This window comes from Rhineura floridana, chromosome 6, assembly GCF_030035675.1.
Source record: "Rhineura floridana isolate rRhiFlo1 chromosome 6, rRhiFlo1.hap2, whole genome shotgun sequence".
NCBI lineage: Eukaryota > Metazoa > Chordata > Lepidosauria > Squamata > Rhineuridae > Rhineura > Rhineura floridana.
Window position 1 is genome coordinate 39,605,586 of NC_084485.1, and position 17,207 is coordinate 39,622,792.

Here is a 17,207-nt window from a genome sequence, read left to right on the forward strand (position 1 = left end):
GGTGGGGGACTTTGAGTGAGAAAACAGCACAGGGTAAATTCCCTCTCCCCATGCCACAATCCCATTCCAGATCAGGGCCTTCTGTGGCCACTTTTGGAAAAGCATGTTCACTCAAGCCTTGTAAGCATGTACTTATAGTAAGCATCCTGGAGATGAGGATTAAGTATGTGTTGTGGTGGGAGGAAATACGTGCCATGTGGGGAACTCCCTTCCTGCATTATACTGGAATGTGTCATAAGGAGGAAATCAAAAATGACCCCTTTCCCCCTTCCCACTCACCAGAAACTTCCTCACCCCAAAATATAGCAATAAAACAGCTTGACGGCTGGCCACCTGCTCCAGTCCCGAGCCCTTTAGCATTAAACAGTGTAGTGGAGAAAGTTCCCAGCATGAGGTTCTTATCTTCCTCCCTGAGGCCTCCTCTGCAATGTTCAAAGCAAGACACTTTCCCCAAGGCTTAGCCGTGAACAGGAGAGTCCTCATACTGCCGCATGTTCCTGCTTGTGCATATCAAAAACATAAGTACAAATGATTGCTAGTCCTGTGCATTGCTTATTGCCACAAGTGAACTAAGGCTAACACTGAGGAATAATCACATGTGGTCTGGAACTGGGAATGACGGTTTGGGATTTACCCACACCACTTCCCTCCTCCCAATGTCTTCAGTTAAGATGTCTCTGAATGTCTTTCAGGGTTGTCTGCTGCATTGCTGAGCACCAGCGTAAGGTTGGCTGGCACACATCCTTCCCCATCAATGCCAGAATCTTTTGTAAAATGACATGCAACACCTACAAGCAGGTGTTTTGGAACCAGTCTATCCTGCCTTAGGCAATGGAAATCATAGCCCTTGTAATCCCTGGGCTAAGTAATTGGCTTGCTCTTAACAGCCCATGCCAAATACCAAGGGCAAATGTCCAAATGCTGTTAACACCTGTTTTGAGCTTCCTTGTGGTTGTCAAGTAAAAATAAAAAAAGTCAGGATGTCCTTTCTAACATTGACACTGAAGGTATGTTAAACGGATTTTAATACATGGAGAACGTATAAAGAAGTTGAACTGGAGGGAAACAATCTGCCCACAATTCTTAGGGAAGCCACAAGCTGCTAGCCAGCTTTATGCCTTGATTTATAGAAACCCTTCAACAGGTTACCTGAACAGCTTGACTGCCACTTCCTTATGGCAGGATCTTACACTGGTTTCAGGTTCAATCACTACCACCACCACGGGCATCTCCAAGCAAGCCTGGAAAAGACTCCTGATTGATTCCAGTGGAACAGGCAGTGCTGAGCTAGATAATTTAGCTCTGTATAAAGCAGCTTCCCATGTTCCCAGGTAATCCTCTGCCTGGTTGACTCATGCACAAGCCAAGTCTTGTGGAAGACATAATATTGTTCAAAATGGTTCATAAAGAAAAGCAGCATCTAATTGTTTTAACAAAGAACAGCAACAACCCAATTTAAGAAGAAATAGAAGAGGAATAGGGTTGCCAGGTCAGAAGCATCCCAAATAACAAGATAAAAAGTGTGAAGCATTCACTGGCAGCACAAAAAGGAGGTCAAAAACCAGAATGCTGGAAAGATGTGGCTTTATTATGTGCACAATGGCACCAATAATTTCTTGTATATAAAAAAGAGAAATTTCTGTATAAAATATGTTAAAGCCCAACGCGTTTCATCCTGTGTAGTCAAGCCTTCATCAGGGGCTAAAATACAAAACAATGAATATTCTTTAAAAAGCATACTAACAACTTAAACACACACATTCATTTTGAGAAGGACACAGTTACAATTACAAAAATATTGCAGTCAAATATTGCTTTCATTATTTTCAAAATATAGTTATAAAACTCTAACAACTTAAATACATACTAACAACTTAAACACACTCATTTTCATTTCTGGGAGGACACAGTTACAGAAATGTTGCAGCCAAATGTTGCTTTTATTATATATCAAAATATAGTTGCAAAACTCTAACAACTTGAATATATATCTAATTCTGAAAGAACAATTACAGGATAATATTGCAGTCAATATTGCTTCAATATTTTCAAAATATACTCATAAAATTAAACTCTTCAGTAAAGTATTAAGACAACCTTTTTCTGGTATTTTCCTTATTGCTGTCGTCATGTAAAGCAAACTGAAACCCAAATTCAAAGAAATATAGAACTCTGTAGCATGCAATGAGTTGAACCTGCTTGATAATTGCTTCACCACACCTGACTTGAGTTGACTATGTTTGTTCTGAATTAGAGTAGAAGTAACAGGTTGAATTCCTCATTTAATGATGGGTTAATTTTGTAATTGTAACTGTGTCCTTCTCAAAATGAATGTGTGTGTTTAAGTTGTTAGTATGTTTTTTTAAGAATATTCATTGTTTTGTATTTTAGCCCCTGATGAAGGCTTGACTACACAGGATGAAACGCGTTGGGCTTTAACATATTTTATACAGAAATTTCTCTTTTTTATATACAAGAAATTATTGGTGCCATTGTGCACATAATAAAGCCACATCTTTCCAGCATTCTGGTTTTTGACCTCCTTTTTGTGCTGCCAGAAGCATCCCAAAACCTGAGGTTTTAGGGGCGGGCCCAAGTGATGTCATGGGGCGGGCCCAAGTGATGTCACAGGGTGGGCCCGAGTGATGTCATTAAGCATGATACATTAAGCACCAACCACAGTTGCTTGGAGTGTACAATTTAAAAAAATATCTGACTGGAAATTAAGCTAGACATCTTAGCTAAAAGATGGAGCCTGGGTAGGGAACATTTAATCTAGCCTACTCGCTTTCAGCAAGAAGGGTTTAAGTGCCTTCAGGCCAGGCCAGTCACCAGAAGGTCTCTGTAGGAAGAAAGGAGCCTAGTGTTGTGGAGATGTTAGATGGGAGCATTCGGGAGTAAAGATGGATGCCCCTGAAGGCTGAAATTCTAAACACACATACTAAGGGACTAAGCCCCCATAGAACTCAACAGGACTTACTTCTGAGTAGATATAGTTTCGATTGTGCTGTTGGTAAAGCTTGACTAGGGATCTTCTGCAAAGATATCCATATCCAAGCAGGGTTGGCAACCCCCTGCCTGGAATGCCCTGCCCTTATCTTTTAATGTGGCTGCTCCAAACTTCTTTACAGATTTGACCCTTCACTTCAGAAAGAGGTCTGAGAAATGAGTAAGAGTAAGAAGATTCTCTACCCTTTCTGTCTGCATAGATGCCCTCATCTTTCCCCTGCGCCCAGCAGAAGCTCTGGGCCAGGTGGGACGCAGTGGCATCTCATAGAGGACACCCTCCCCTTTCCTGGGGTGTATGATTTGTCCTGGCCCAGAGCAGATTTTGGGGTGGGCACCCCCAATTACTTATTTTTCCTGTATGTCTTTTTCTGCTTTGATTTTGTATAGATGCCCTCCTCTGTGCCCTGCGCCCAGCAGAAGCTCTGGGCCAGGCGGGATGCAGTAGCATCTCATAGAGGACACCCTCCCCTTCCCTGGGATATATGATTTGTGCTGTCCCAGAGCAGATTTCGGGGTGGGTACCCCCAGTTACTTATTTTTTTCTATGTGTTTTTGTCCATTTTGATTTTGCATTGATGCACCTGTGCATGCCCGGTGCCCAGCAGAAGCTCTGGGCCGGACGGGATGCACTGGCACCTCATAGAGGACACCCTCCCCATTCCTGGGGTATATGATTGTCCTATCCCAGAGCAGAGTTTGGGGTGGGCACCCCCAGTTACTTATTTTTTATGATTTTATGACATCATTATGTATTTATGATAATATAAGAAGCCTGATGATTTTGAATGCATAAATGTATTATTATTATTGAGGGGGAGAGTCCCCCGATCACAGTGATATATGATACAGGGTACCGCAACATATATTTTGGGGTTCAGAGACATGTTAAGTTTGGTTTGAAGTTGCTGTAGCTGTCAACTCTTCTTTTTTAGTGTTTTGAACTTTCAAGCAAATAAGGAACTGGGAACTAGGAACCAACTTCAGCATTGTATCAGTTAAATAGATTAAACAGTCACGGGGGGTGGCTGAAGTTTTGGTGTATATCTTGGGAACCAGACCACCTAGAAACTTAATTTTTTTAAAAATTGAATCTGAGAGTCCAGAGATTAAGGGGTGCTAGCTGGAGAGCTGGAGGGCCCCCCAAAAAACCGGAGACTCCGCCCAAAAACCAGAGACCTGGCAACTCTAGAGAGGAATGACCACATGGTGCCTACGTTTTGGAAGGTTCTATCCTGTTTCCTCAGTGGGCCTCCTGCTAGCTTCAGAACTTTGGCCACTTTACCACCCTTCGGAGTGGGCTGTACCTTTGTAACAGCCTATCAGCAACTAACCTGAACTTCCCGGCCCAAAAAGAATAGCTGCCACATCTACATTAGGTCATCAGATTCTCCACTCCTACTTTCACTTCTTTTCTTATCCATGTTAAAAACTTGTGTCCATCTTGTTAAACTGGATCCAAACTAGCTTTAAATCTTATTGCAAAACCACCACATGGCAGAACAGCTCCTACAAATGTTCCAAGGAAGATTAGCAAACAGCATACAGCAAAAGCGCCTTGAGCAGAATTATGGCAGGAAGCCTGTATGCTGTGTAGGCAAAACTACTTTACACCCACCTCAGCATAATTCATGAAAATACATACTTCACATATCTTGGCCTTCCTACATCAATGCACCCTTCCTACATCATGTATGCTCTGCAGAAATCTCATAGCGATGAACAAATCCCAGTTCCCCAAGTGTTTGTAAGCATACTAAGAGTTTGGCCTTTCAATCCACCATCCACCTACCCTTCTTGCTTTAAATCCCTCTGACACATCAGCACTCTACAACCCTGCATACAAATGTATGCCCTCTCTCAGGTCCTTCATATGTTATCTGAATGTGCTGGTGACAACAAAAGGTTAGAACCTCTCCCCATAAGCTTTCCACATATTTTTGACACGGTGGCTGTGTGGGAGTTCTCAAAGATGCATTTCCCCTAAATTCTGAAGTGTTATAATTCCCAGGTAGACTGTATCAAACACTTTTTCTCATAACTTTGAATCAGCTCTGTGTATTCTTCAATCGCTTCAAGACACCACAAGTTTTTTTGTTATTTTCTGTTAAGGCAATAAACGACAACAACAAAGAGAGGAGTACTCATGTTCTCATCAGGTTATGCATTTTCTTCTATGAGGTCACACTTTGGTTCTTTCCAGCACATTAAAGCATTAATGAATCTGCACATTTCTCTGTAGTATCCCAAGCACCAAAGGTGGGATCAATGATGGGGTACCTTTGCCAATATACATGATGAACGGCATCCAAGTATCTACAAATTTGTCTGCTTTAGGTCCTCTGCTAGATCTGCAATGTTGTGGAAACAAATCAAGCATAAACTGTTGGCCCAGGCACCATGGGTCTAGGTAGCCCATGTATAACCCTGCTCTAACCAACATTGCTATTCAGTAACATTGCATTTGGCACTTCCAAGCCACAAAGACATTTTACTCTCTGGCCAGCACTTGGCACTGATAATAAATACCCTTCTGTTTAAACAGAGCCAGTGATGTGTAGTGGTTAGAATGTTAGGATCTGGAAGAACAGGGTTCGAATCCCTGCTCAGCAATGAAGCCCACTAGGTGACCTTGGGCCAGTCACTGTCCCTCAGCCTCACTGAACTCACAGGGTTGTTTGGGGGATTAAATCACGAGGGGGAGAGCCATGTACCCCACCTTGAACTCCTTGGAGAAAAGGTGGGATATAAATGCAATAAATAAAAAAATAAAATATAAAACCTAAATTGAGACTCAGTTGTCTTTTGCTATTACCCCCAAGGAACTGAGTGCATCCAGGTATGATGCAATTACTCCTATGGAGTACAACAATCTCCAAAGTATTTATTTATTTGATTTATATCCCACCCTTCTTCCCAGTAGGAGCTCCAATATCACAGCCCTGTGGGCACATAGGCAACTTGCAAGTTTACATACCCAGGTAAACAGGGATGCCGGCAGACCTGGAATAATGCTTTCAGACACAAGCATTATTCAGTGGTGAAGGGCACTGCCAGTTAGCTGGAAGAAAAAACATAGAACCATTACCAATAGGAAATATCTTACATTAATAATGCGTCTTTCAATTCCATAGCTCCCGATGTTCTTTGGCAGCAATGATTTATAATTAAAAAGAAAGCAGCACATTGCAGATCAACAGAGTAAACCAAGTTGACTAAAAGCCAAGCACTGATTTATGAGATGTGCCTGAGATATAGAACAGAAGAATAATCTGAAGACTAAAGGAAGGCTCTTTAAGTATACTCCCCTAAACCAAGCAGAAAGAGCAGTTTTTCCAAGATAAGAACAAACCTTTCCAGTGGAACATCTATCTCCCTCTTTTTAACAGGAATGCAGGTTTTTTTTGGGGGGGGGAAGGATGCACAATTGGTTCAAATGTTCTGGTAGCAGCTGCTGCCACAGAATTGCTAAAGCTGTGTGGGTGTAGATCTCATTAGTCTGTTGGATGGGAGGACACTGGGAACATCACTGTTATTAGCCATGACAACTAAATAGAACCTCCAGAGGTAATGTGCCCCCAAGCAACAGATGCTGGAGGCTGTTGTCTTCAAGCCCAGATAACTGGTCGCTGGGAAGCAAGATCCTGGGCTAGATGGGCCCCTTAGTCTGACAACATGGCTATTATGTTTTTGTTGTACATAGCTCTTGTCCTGCAGAGACCATCGTGGTTCACCTGACGGAGGGGTGCTTTCCATACAAGGAAAAGCTGTGCATGAATGTGTGTGAGCGATGGTGACATCAGAGCAATTAATCTAAAATGCAAGCTGTTGCCTTGACAGGGGGAGGGGTAAGGGTTGTTGCTGATGAAGTTTTAAATCTTCTTCCAGATAAAACTAGCACATAGTGGGAAAAGTATCATTTTAATTTTCCTGCTCTACCTTGTCATCAAAAAAGCAAGTGGGCAAAAGGCAGATCGGGACTGACTGGTAGATCTCTGTGTGATTTGCAGTAGATCGGCAAGGACTTCTGACACCCATTTGTTTCACAATAACTACAAAATGACCCTCTACAGTAAATTGGATTGATGAAATGAAGAAAACTTTGGGTAACCAAGAATGGATTTTTTTACATGGACTGTGCGCTTAGCAGAGTTCTAGCACTCAAAACAAATCCCTGTGGTCTGAGGCATCATGCTGTCTTTAATTCTAAGTGTTTGTCTTTTGCACCTGGCTACAGCTGGTAGATCTCAAGGTTCTAGTAAAAGACAAATTACATCCTTCCCCTGGTTTCTCTCTGCCAAAATTTTCCCTAGTACCAGAGGAGAAATGTTAAACAGGAAAGTCTGCTTTAAAAAAATAAGTGGATGCTGTTAACAGACTTTTGAAGATCGCATTTCTGTCACCACCACCCCATCAAGCCCCTTCAAATTCTTCTTCAGGAAAGACTTGTAGCATTTCTATGTCTGTTCCCTAACCACATCTCTTCACACACATCCTGCCCCCTCAACATTTTCACCAAAGGGGGGGGAGGACAGTCCTTCCTCGCATCTTTCTACCTTTTCAGGTGAATAGAACATCTTCATTTTCCTAAAGGATTCAAGCACTGTGTGTTCATTCTCAGCAGTGGCAATGTAGAGAATGTGTGCACAGAAAAATCTTGTGCCTTTGGCTTGGTGCTACCAGTACAAATCCAGAAATGTGGTCCAAAACCAGAAGGCACAACAATGACTGAAAATGTTTGCACCAGCTTTACCCTCTGCAAGTTGGACACAAGACTTTGTGTCGCCTATAATTCCCATGAACACCTTGAAACATGCCATTATTAGATGCAATAAATGGCATGTCTAGAGCCCCATGCTATCCAAGGAGGAGCCCACAGGGCAAATCAAGTCAATTGTTGCAGCACCACGGAGAACTCTCTAGTGGACAACTTAATCTCACAAGGTTTAGAAGTGAATTGAGGCCTTTAAACTTCTGCCTCCAGTCCTGCTCTTCTATGCTCTGTCCCCTTGTGGAGAACTGTTGTTGTTATGTACCTTCAAGTTGATTATGACTTATGGCGACCCTATGAATCAGCGACCTCCAACAGCATCTGTCGTGAACCACCCTGTTCAGATCTTGTAAGTTCAGGACTGTGGTTTCCTTTATGGAATCAATCCATCTCATGTTTGGCCTTCCTCTTTTTCTACTCCCTTCTGTTTTTCCCAGCATTTCTTTTCTAATGACTCATGTCTTCTCATGATGTGTCCAAAGGATGATAACCTCAGTTATGTGTCCAAAGTATGATAACCTCAGCTTCTAGTGATAGTTCTGGTTTAATTTGTTTTAACACCCAGTTATTTGTCCTTTTCGCAGTCCATGGTATGCACAAAGCTCTCCTCCAACACCACATTTCAAATGAGTTGATTTTTCTCTTATCTGATTTTTCACTGTCCAACTTTCACATCCATACATAGAGATTGGAAATACCATGGTCTGAATGATCCTGACTTTGGTGTTCAGTGATTCATCTTTGCATTTGAGGACCTTTTCTAGTTCTCTCATAGCTGCCCGCCCCAGTCCTAGCCTTCTTCTGATTTCTTGACTATTGTCTCCCATTTTGGTTAATGACTGTGCCAACGTATTCATAATCCTTGACAAGTTCAATGTCCTCATTGTCAACTTTAAAGTTACATAAATCTTCTGTTGTCATTACTTTAGTCTTTTTGATGTTCAGCTGTAGTCCTGCTTTTCTGCTTTCCTTTTTAACTTTCATCACCATTCATTTCAAATCATTACTAGTTTCTGCTAGTAGTATGGTATCTTCTGCATATCTTTAGTTATTGATATTTCTCCCTCCAATTTTCACACCTCCTTCATCTTGGTCCAATCCCGCTTTCCGTATGATATGTTCTGCGTATAAATTAAATAAATAGGGTGATAAAATACACTCCTGTCTCACACCCTTTCCAATGGGGAACCAATCGGTTTCTCCACATTCTGTCCTTACAGTAGCCTCTTGTCCAGAGTATAGGTTGCGTATCAGGACAATCAGATGCTGTGGCACCCCCATTTCTTTTACAGCATTCCATAGCTCTTCATGATCTACATAGTCAAAGGCTTTGCTGTAATCTATAAAGCACAGGGTGATTTTCTTCTGAAATTCCTTGATCCGTTCCATTATCCAACATATGTTTGCAATATGATCTCTGGTGCCTCTTCCCTTTCTAAATTCAGCTTGGACATCTGGCATTTCTTGCTCCATATATGGTAAGAGCCTTTGTTGTAGAATCTTGAGCATTACTTCACTTGCATGGGATATTAAGGCAATAGTTCAACAATTACTGCATTCTCTGGGATCGATCCCCTTTCTTTGGAATTGGGATATATCTTGAAAGTTTCCAGTCTGTGGGCCATTGTTTAGTTTTCCATATTTCTTGGCAAATGTTTGTCAAAATGTGGACAGATTCAGTCTCAGTAGCTTGTATTAACTCTATTGGTATGCCATCTGTTCCTGGTGATTTGTTTCTTCCAAGTATTTTAAGAGCAGCTTTCACCTCACATTCTAAAATTTCTGGTTCTTCATCATATGGTTCCTCCATGAATGAATCTGTCATCCGGGCATCTCTTTTATAGAGTTCTTCAGTGTATTGCTTCCATATTCCTTTTATTTAATCTCGGTCAGTCAGTGTGTTCCCCTGTTGATTGTTCAAAATCCCTACTCTTTATTTAAATTTCCCTTTCATTTCTCTAATCGTTTGGAATAGGGCTCTTGTTCTTCCCTTTTTGTTGTCCTCTTCTATTTCTATACAATAACTATTGTAATTGTTCTCATTGTCCCTACGTACTAGTAGCTGTATTGTTGCATTTAGGGTTCTGACCATGTTTCTGTCTCCTTTAGCTTTTGCTTTCCTTCTCTCTTTAACCATTTTAAGAGTTTCTTCAGTCATCCGTTGAGGTCTTTCTCTCTTTTTAACAAGAGGTATTGTTTTTTTTTTGCATTCTTCCCTGATAATGTCTCTGACTTCACTCCATAGTCCTTCTGGTTCTCTGTCAACTAAGTTGAAAGCCTCAAACCTGTTCCTTATTTGATCTTTATATGCTTCTGGGATGTTATTGAAATTGTATTTTGGCATAATAATTTCTTTGTTGTTCTTCTTTAGCTTTACTCTGATTTTCAATACAACCAGTTCATGATCTGTACCGCAATCTGTTCCTGGTCTTGTTTTTGCAGAAAGTATGGAACTTCTCCATCTTCTGCTACCAATTACATAATCAATTTGATTCCTATATTGACCCTTTGGTGATGTCCACGTGTACAGTCATCTTTTTGGTTGCTCAAAAAATGTGTTGGCAAGAAACAAATTATTGGCTTCACAGAATTCAATAAGTCTTTCTCCTGCGTCATTTCTGTCTCCTAGGCCCCATTTCCCCACAATTCCTAGTTCTTCTCTGTTCCCTACTTTTGCATTCCAGTCCTCCATGATTATCAGCACTAGAGTGGAGAACTAGAATCCCTAAAAATGAGACAACCCTCTGGTCTGAAGACATGCACTTTTCATGCACTCCATGGTGCATTCCCTCTCCATTGGACTGGTGAGATAGTGTGGAAGGCACTTGGTTCCTTGAGTACATGGGAAGACCCTCATGAGAGTTCTGGCTCTAGTTCAATGTACCCTGGTGCTGTCAGATCTAGTTCAGCAGGTTCCTGCCTGCCTGCTTCAGCTTTAGTGGTCCCTTGACCACCAGCATCAGACACAGAGCCAAGAACCTGAGTTGGCTCCTTAAATGGTGACCCTGTGGTCTCTGATTCAGTGTTTTGATCACTGCTAGACTCTGGAGTCATCATGACACACACAGAGCTATCTCAATGCTAAGCATACTTGCTTAAAAGTCCACCTTAATGACACCCATGGAACCAATTTATAAGTCAACATGCTAGAGTTGAAGGAGAAGGACTGTAGCTTAGGGGTAGAGCATCTGTTTTGCATACATAAGGTCCCAGGTTCAATCTCAGGCGTCTTCAGGTAGGGTGGGGACAGACTCCTGCCTAAAACCCTGGAAAGCCACTGCCAACCAGTGTAGACAATACTGAACTAGATGCATCAATGGCCTGACTCAGTACAAGGCAACTCCCTCTGTGAGGTCAGATATCGGGATTTAACACGCAGGGATTCTCTCTCGCAATGCCAACTTCGTAAAAAACTTTAATCAGTACTAGAGCTTCTTTGCAATTGTCATTCTTTGTTCTGATTTCAGGAGTGGGGAACCTTTTTGACCCTGAAGGCCATCTTCCCTTGCAAAGAACCTTTCAGAGGCTTCATGCCAGTGGGGGGCAGTGCCAAAGGCAAAAGTAAGCAGAACAAATGCTGAGATTATTATCTTTGTACAGTAGCCTACTTCGACACAAGTCAAGGGTTTCTACACATACCTAGGCAAAAGCACTCAAGTAGGGTATGGTAGAGTGCCCATGAGGCGTGTTGCTTGATGTGGCGCATGATCTAGGGAAAGTCCCAAGGACTGAAGGGAGAGGCCTGAAGGGCCGCATTTGGCCTCCGAGCCTGACGTTCGCCAGCCTTGTCCAGCTTTGTTCGCCAGCTTTGTGGTAGAGGAATTGCAGTCATTGGAAGTTGTTTTGACATTAGCAAAAAGTATGTCGGAGACCTGCTGCGTTTGACCAAGAAGCCCTCAAGTCCAGCATCCTGCCTCTCATAGTGGCTATTCAGATGCCTCCAAGCAGCGCTGAATCAGGCCATTCTGGTCTGATACACAGTAGCTTCTGGCTTCTTGGAAATCTTACACAATATTTTCATAATGAATACTAATAATTTTAGATGCATATTTTAGATTTTATTTATATTAAATGGGGCAACACCTTTTAGGGCTCTCTTTTTTAACCATGCCCCCTTCCTCAATCAAGGTGCCCCTTCTCACCTGACTTTTTTTTTTTTTTTAAACCCAGAATCATTATATTAGTCATCCTGAAAGCAGTGAATTAACTTCTCAGTGCTGGCTGACAGCTCACTTGCCAAGAACCGGCCAACTCTCTAAAGGCTGATTTACCAAATCATAAGTCATGTCTGCCAAGGACCCTGTATTATTTTATGCAGATCATGATCCCATTTTTCCCTCCCTCTCTCATTTTTTTAATGAGCTCAATCCTTGAGCAAAGCATTAGAGCAGCAGCCTGGGTTAAAAGGCTCAACTGAAAGGTGGATTCTGTGGTGCAAGAACTTAGAGCCCTTCAGTGTAAAAGAAAACCATCATAGAAGAACAAATATGGATGTTCATCCCTGCATGAGAGTTTTAAATTTGCTTCCTTCCTTGGCATATAAGTACAGGCCTTCTAAGACAGTAACTTAACAAAAAGAGCCCTGCAAATGAGGTGTCTTCTTTAATCTGTGCTCCCATCCATGGCCTGAGTAATTGAGCTATGCGCTGGAATGACACTTAAGCCCCAGGAAAAGGAATCCTGAAGCTGCAGCAGCTGCTGCAGTTCTACTTTACAAGATGCAATAGATCTGGGAAGGAGTAATCCTCGTTGCCTAGGCCCTGTTTTTGTTTAGCTCTGCATCTCTACTCCTGCCGAAGAAAGTATATGGAACCGAGGTTGTAGCATCCATCCTGTGGTGCTTTTCCACAAGCCTTCAAGGATGGATTTGAATCTATATCAAAACAACACATAAACTTCTATCATTCATCTTCCAGATGTCTGTATGTCTGCCTGCCTGTCTATCCACCATCTCCACCTCCTGAATTGCTTTGCTGGTGTGTTCAGTGGATATACCCTAAGAAAGCTAAGAAGGGATCAGCTTTTTAAAGAGAATCTGAAAAGTTTCACATGAGAGTATCCCTTCCCCCTAGAACTGTAGCACTTCCTCAGCTTTAATTCAAGAATTAGCACTTTTGATCTCAGTAGCCATTACATCAATCTTCATCTCAGACCTATTTGCATGCCTAATAACAAACATTTTTTATAGAAAGAAAAGATGCAAAGACTGCAGCGCTTAACAAGTTTAGAAACAAAGGGTAAAGTATAAATATGGGAATGCATATAACTCGCACTTAACCAGCCGCTGTCCATCTTTCCACAATTCAATTAACATTTCAATACAGTATATTTAAAGAACAGCCCTTGGTCCTCAGAGCACATATACAGGAAGCATGCAAAAATCATGCTTCACTCTTTCCTGTTTGTTATTAATTATATTTTTATCCCATCCTACCTCCAAGAAGCTCAGGACAAAATAGTTTATCTCCCATCCATTTTATCCTCATAACAACCCTGCAAGGTAGTTTAGGCCTCTAAAATCACTCAGCAACTATGAGCTGAGTCTGGGTGGGGATTTGAACCTGTGTCTCCCTAATCAGTCCATGACTTTCACCACTCAACTACATAGGCTATTTGCTCAATCATTGTTACAAATTGATCACTTTCCCCTCCAGCCTAACACTACAGTACAGTATATTGAAATTCACAGTGCATATTCCCAAATTCCCAGTGGGAACAGTTCTACCTCTAGCAACTTCAACTAATCCTCTGTGCCCATTAAACAAACACCTTTAAGTATAAGACTAAATAAAAGCCTTGAAAGAGGCGTTGTACCATAAAATAGTATGTACCATAAGCATATAAACATAGAAAAGAGGAACCTTACAGTGATGGCTGGTGGCTCTATGTTAGCGGGGCAGTGGAACCTGCTCCGAGTTTTAGTCCAAACTTCCAAGGAGCTGTCCAAGGTGCTAAACCAACAGGTGCCACTGGAACATTATCAATATTGCATTCTTACGACCTGAGCTTCCCCTGTCCTCAGTTTTTCCATTACAGAATGGCCTGAAAAAAATGACCCTCCCTTTAGTTATACAGTGGATGCTACAGATCACTTTGCAGAAATCTCTTTTATTTCAATATAGAACATCTTCAAAAGTTCCAGACCATGATCCTTCTGCTGTTGGGGATAGATTGAAGGATGACACTGAAGTGATACAACTGAAAGCTGGAGGAAATGGGTAACCACCTGATTATTATGTGCCAGATTTGGTGGCCTCAAAGCATGACTATATCTAACACTCATTATGTTTCTTACTTCCTCTCCATACTGCCTCATAACTGTGTGTGTGGGGCTGTGTGTCCCAAGTTGTGTAGGCAGCCTATGGTGAACTTTTAATTTCATTTAAATGGTTTAAAAGTTTTCTTCATGGACACCTTTGTTCTGTGAACATGCATCTTTTAATCAAATATGGTTAGGAGTCACAGTCCTAACTGCAAGTAATTATGGAATTGTAGTATTTTATATTGGAATTCTGTTTTACTTTTTTCTCCCCTTGTCACCCACTTCAGTTATTTAAAAGTGGGCTTCAAATCAAGAGATAAATAAAATTAATCAAATACTTTCTTTGTAAAACGCATCACAGAATTCCACAAACAATAACAGTACATTTTGTGCTCATGTTGTCTTTTATCTGATTTGATATTTTATTATTTAATTTGTGTTTTAATTTTTGATCACTAAATAGTTGCACATAGTCTAGAGGACTAAGTTAACTAATAAATGTAAACAATAAACAGCAGAAAAATGCATTACCACATTGAGTACAGCAGGGGTAAAGAACCTGCTGTCCTTCAGAGCTTATTGGATTCGAACTCCCATCAGCTTCAGCCAACATGGCAAATGGTCAGAGATGATGGGAGTTAGAGTCCAACAACGCCTGCAAGGACACAGGTTCCACATCCCTACAGTAAGCCACTTACATGAAATCGACACTGCAATTGGTCCAATCCTTGCTGATATATTATTATTATTATTATTATTAAGAATTATATCCTGCACTTCCTCCCAGTAGGAGACAAGGGCGGAAAACAAAAGCACTAAAAACACTTTAAAACATCATAAAAACACACTTTAAAATATATTAAAACAAAACATCTTTTAAAAAAGCTTTAAAATATCTTTAAAAAAGGTTTAAAAACATATTAAAAAGCGATTCCAACACAGACGCAGATTGGGATGAGATCTCTACTTAAAAGGCTTGTTGAAAGAGGAAGGTCTTCAGCAGGCACCGAAAAGATAACAGAGATGGCACCTTTCTAAAATATAAAGGGAGGGAATTCCAACGGGTATGTGCCACTATGCTAAAGGTCCTTTTCCTATGTTGTGCAGAACGGACCTCCTGATAAGATGGTATCTGCAGGTGGCCCTCACCTCCAGAGTGCAGTGATCGGCTGGGTATATAAGGGGTAAGTCAATCTTTCAGGTATTCTGGTCCCAAGCTGTATAGGGCTTTGCACACCAAAACTAGAACCCTGAACTTAGCCCAGCAGCTAATAGGTAGCCAGTGCAATTCTTTCAGCAGCGGGGTGACATGCTGGCAATACCGTGGCCCAGTGAGCAGTCTTGCTGCTGCATTTTGCACTAACTGCAACTTCCAGATCAACCTCAAGGGTAGCCCCACATATAGCACATTACAGTAATCCACTCTGGAGGTTACCAGTGCATGGACAACAGTGGTCAGGCTATCCTGGCCAAGAAATGGCCCCAGCTCTCTTATCAGCCAAAGCTGGTAAAAGGCACTCCTAGCTACTGAGGTCACCTGGGCCTCCAGTGACAAAGATGGATCCAGCAGCACCCCCAGACTACAGACCTGCTCTTTCAGAAGGAAAACAACCCCATCCAAAACAGGCAACTGACCAATTATGCAAACTCAGGAACCACCTACCCACACAGCATCTCCATCTTGCTAGGATTCAAAGTCAGTTTATTGGCCCTCGTCCAGCCAACCACTGAGTCCAGGCACTGGTCCAGGACTTGCATGCCCTCTCACAATTCAGATGTTACAGAGAAATAGAGCTGGTAATCGTCAGAGTATTGCTGTCACCTCGCCCCAAATTTCCTGATGACGGCTCCCAAGGGCTTCATACAGATGTTAAACAACAAGGGGGACAAACCCTGCTGCACCCCACAGCACAACTGCCTCAGTGCTATTCTCTGAAAATGACCATGGAGAAAGGATTGGAACCACTGTAAAACAGTGCCTCCAATACTCATCTCACCATGTCGGCCCAGAAGAATACAATGGTCAATGGTATCAAAAGCTGTTGAGAGATCAAGTAAGAATAACAGGGTCACACTTTCCCTGTCCTTCTCCCAATAAAGGTCATCCATAAGGTGACCAAGGCTGATTCAGTCCCATAACCAGGCCTGAACCCAGACTGGGATGGGTCAAGATAATCTGTTTCATCTAAGAGTACTTGCCATTGATGCGCCACAACCCTCTCAATCATCTTCCCTAAAAAGGGGGTATTTGCAACCGGGCAGTAGTTGTCACAAACCAGTGGGTCCACGGTGGTCTTTTTCAGGAGTGATCGGATCACCACCTCTTTCAAGGAAGCTGGAACTACTCCCTCCTGCAACAATGCATTGACCACACCCTGGATCCACTCGGTCGTAATTCCTCGGCAAGCTTTAATAAGCCAAGAAGAGCAAGGGTCGAGAGGACATGTTGCTGGCCACATCGTCGCAAGCACCTTGTCCATGTCATCAGGCTGCATCAACTGAAACCATTCCCAAGAAGTTGCAGCAGACGTTGCAATGGACGCCTCACTAGGGACTACAGTAGATGTGGATGGGGCATCAAGACTGCTACGGAGGTGAGCAACTTTACCCTCAAAGTGCCTTGCAAACAATTCACAGTGGGCTTCCGAAGGGTCTAAAGGGTCTAAAGGTCTCGGTGGTGGCCCCCGAATTATGGAATGCCCTCCCTGATGAGATACGCCTGGCGCCTTCTTTGATATCTTTTCGACGCCAGGTAAAGACCTACCTCTTTGCCCAGGCATTTTAGTCTTGTTTTAATTTTAATGTTATAGTTAATTAATTGTAATTTTTATTAATTTTGTCGTATCTGTTTTTAATGTGTTTTATATTTATATGTTGTATTCACATTCGCTGGTTTTAAATGTGTTTTTATCTTGTTGTACACTGCCCTGAGAGCCTGTTGCTATAGGGCGGTCTAAAAGTGCAATAAATAATAAATAATAATAAAGCTCCTTTTCCTGGAGCTGATGCCAATAGACACCTCACAATATGGAAAAGCTCCACTGGAGGGCTACTTTAGGATGAGATGGTGGCAGAGAAGTGGGCCTTCCTCACCGCCACACAGTGGGCACGGTTATGATGCTTTACTCATGCCCGACCAGCCTCATAGCACGTCTTTCGCCACTCACG

General features: G+C 42.1%; 1 protein-coding gene across 5 annotated transcripts in view; it reads right to left on the reverse strand.

Moving 5' to 3' along the window:
* Positions 1-17,207, reverse strand: part of PPP1R16B (protein phosphatase 1 regulatory subunit 16B) — a 189,248-nt gene that overhangs the window by 139,670 nt on the left and 32,371 nt on the right. The window contains exon 2 of one of the 5 annotated variants that reach the window (XM_061631502.1): positions 5,984-6,067. The exons of the other annotated variants lie outside the window; for them this stretch is intronic. The gene's annotated coding sequence lies outside the window, so the exon portion shown is untranslated. The remainder of the gene's footprint in view (positions 1-5,983; positions 6,068-17,207) is intronic. 5 annotated transcript variants of the gene reach the window in all.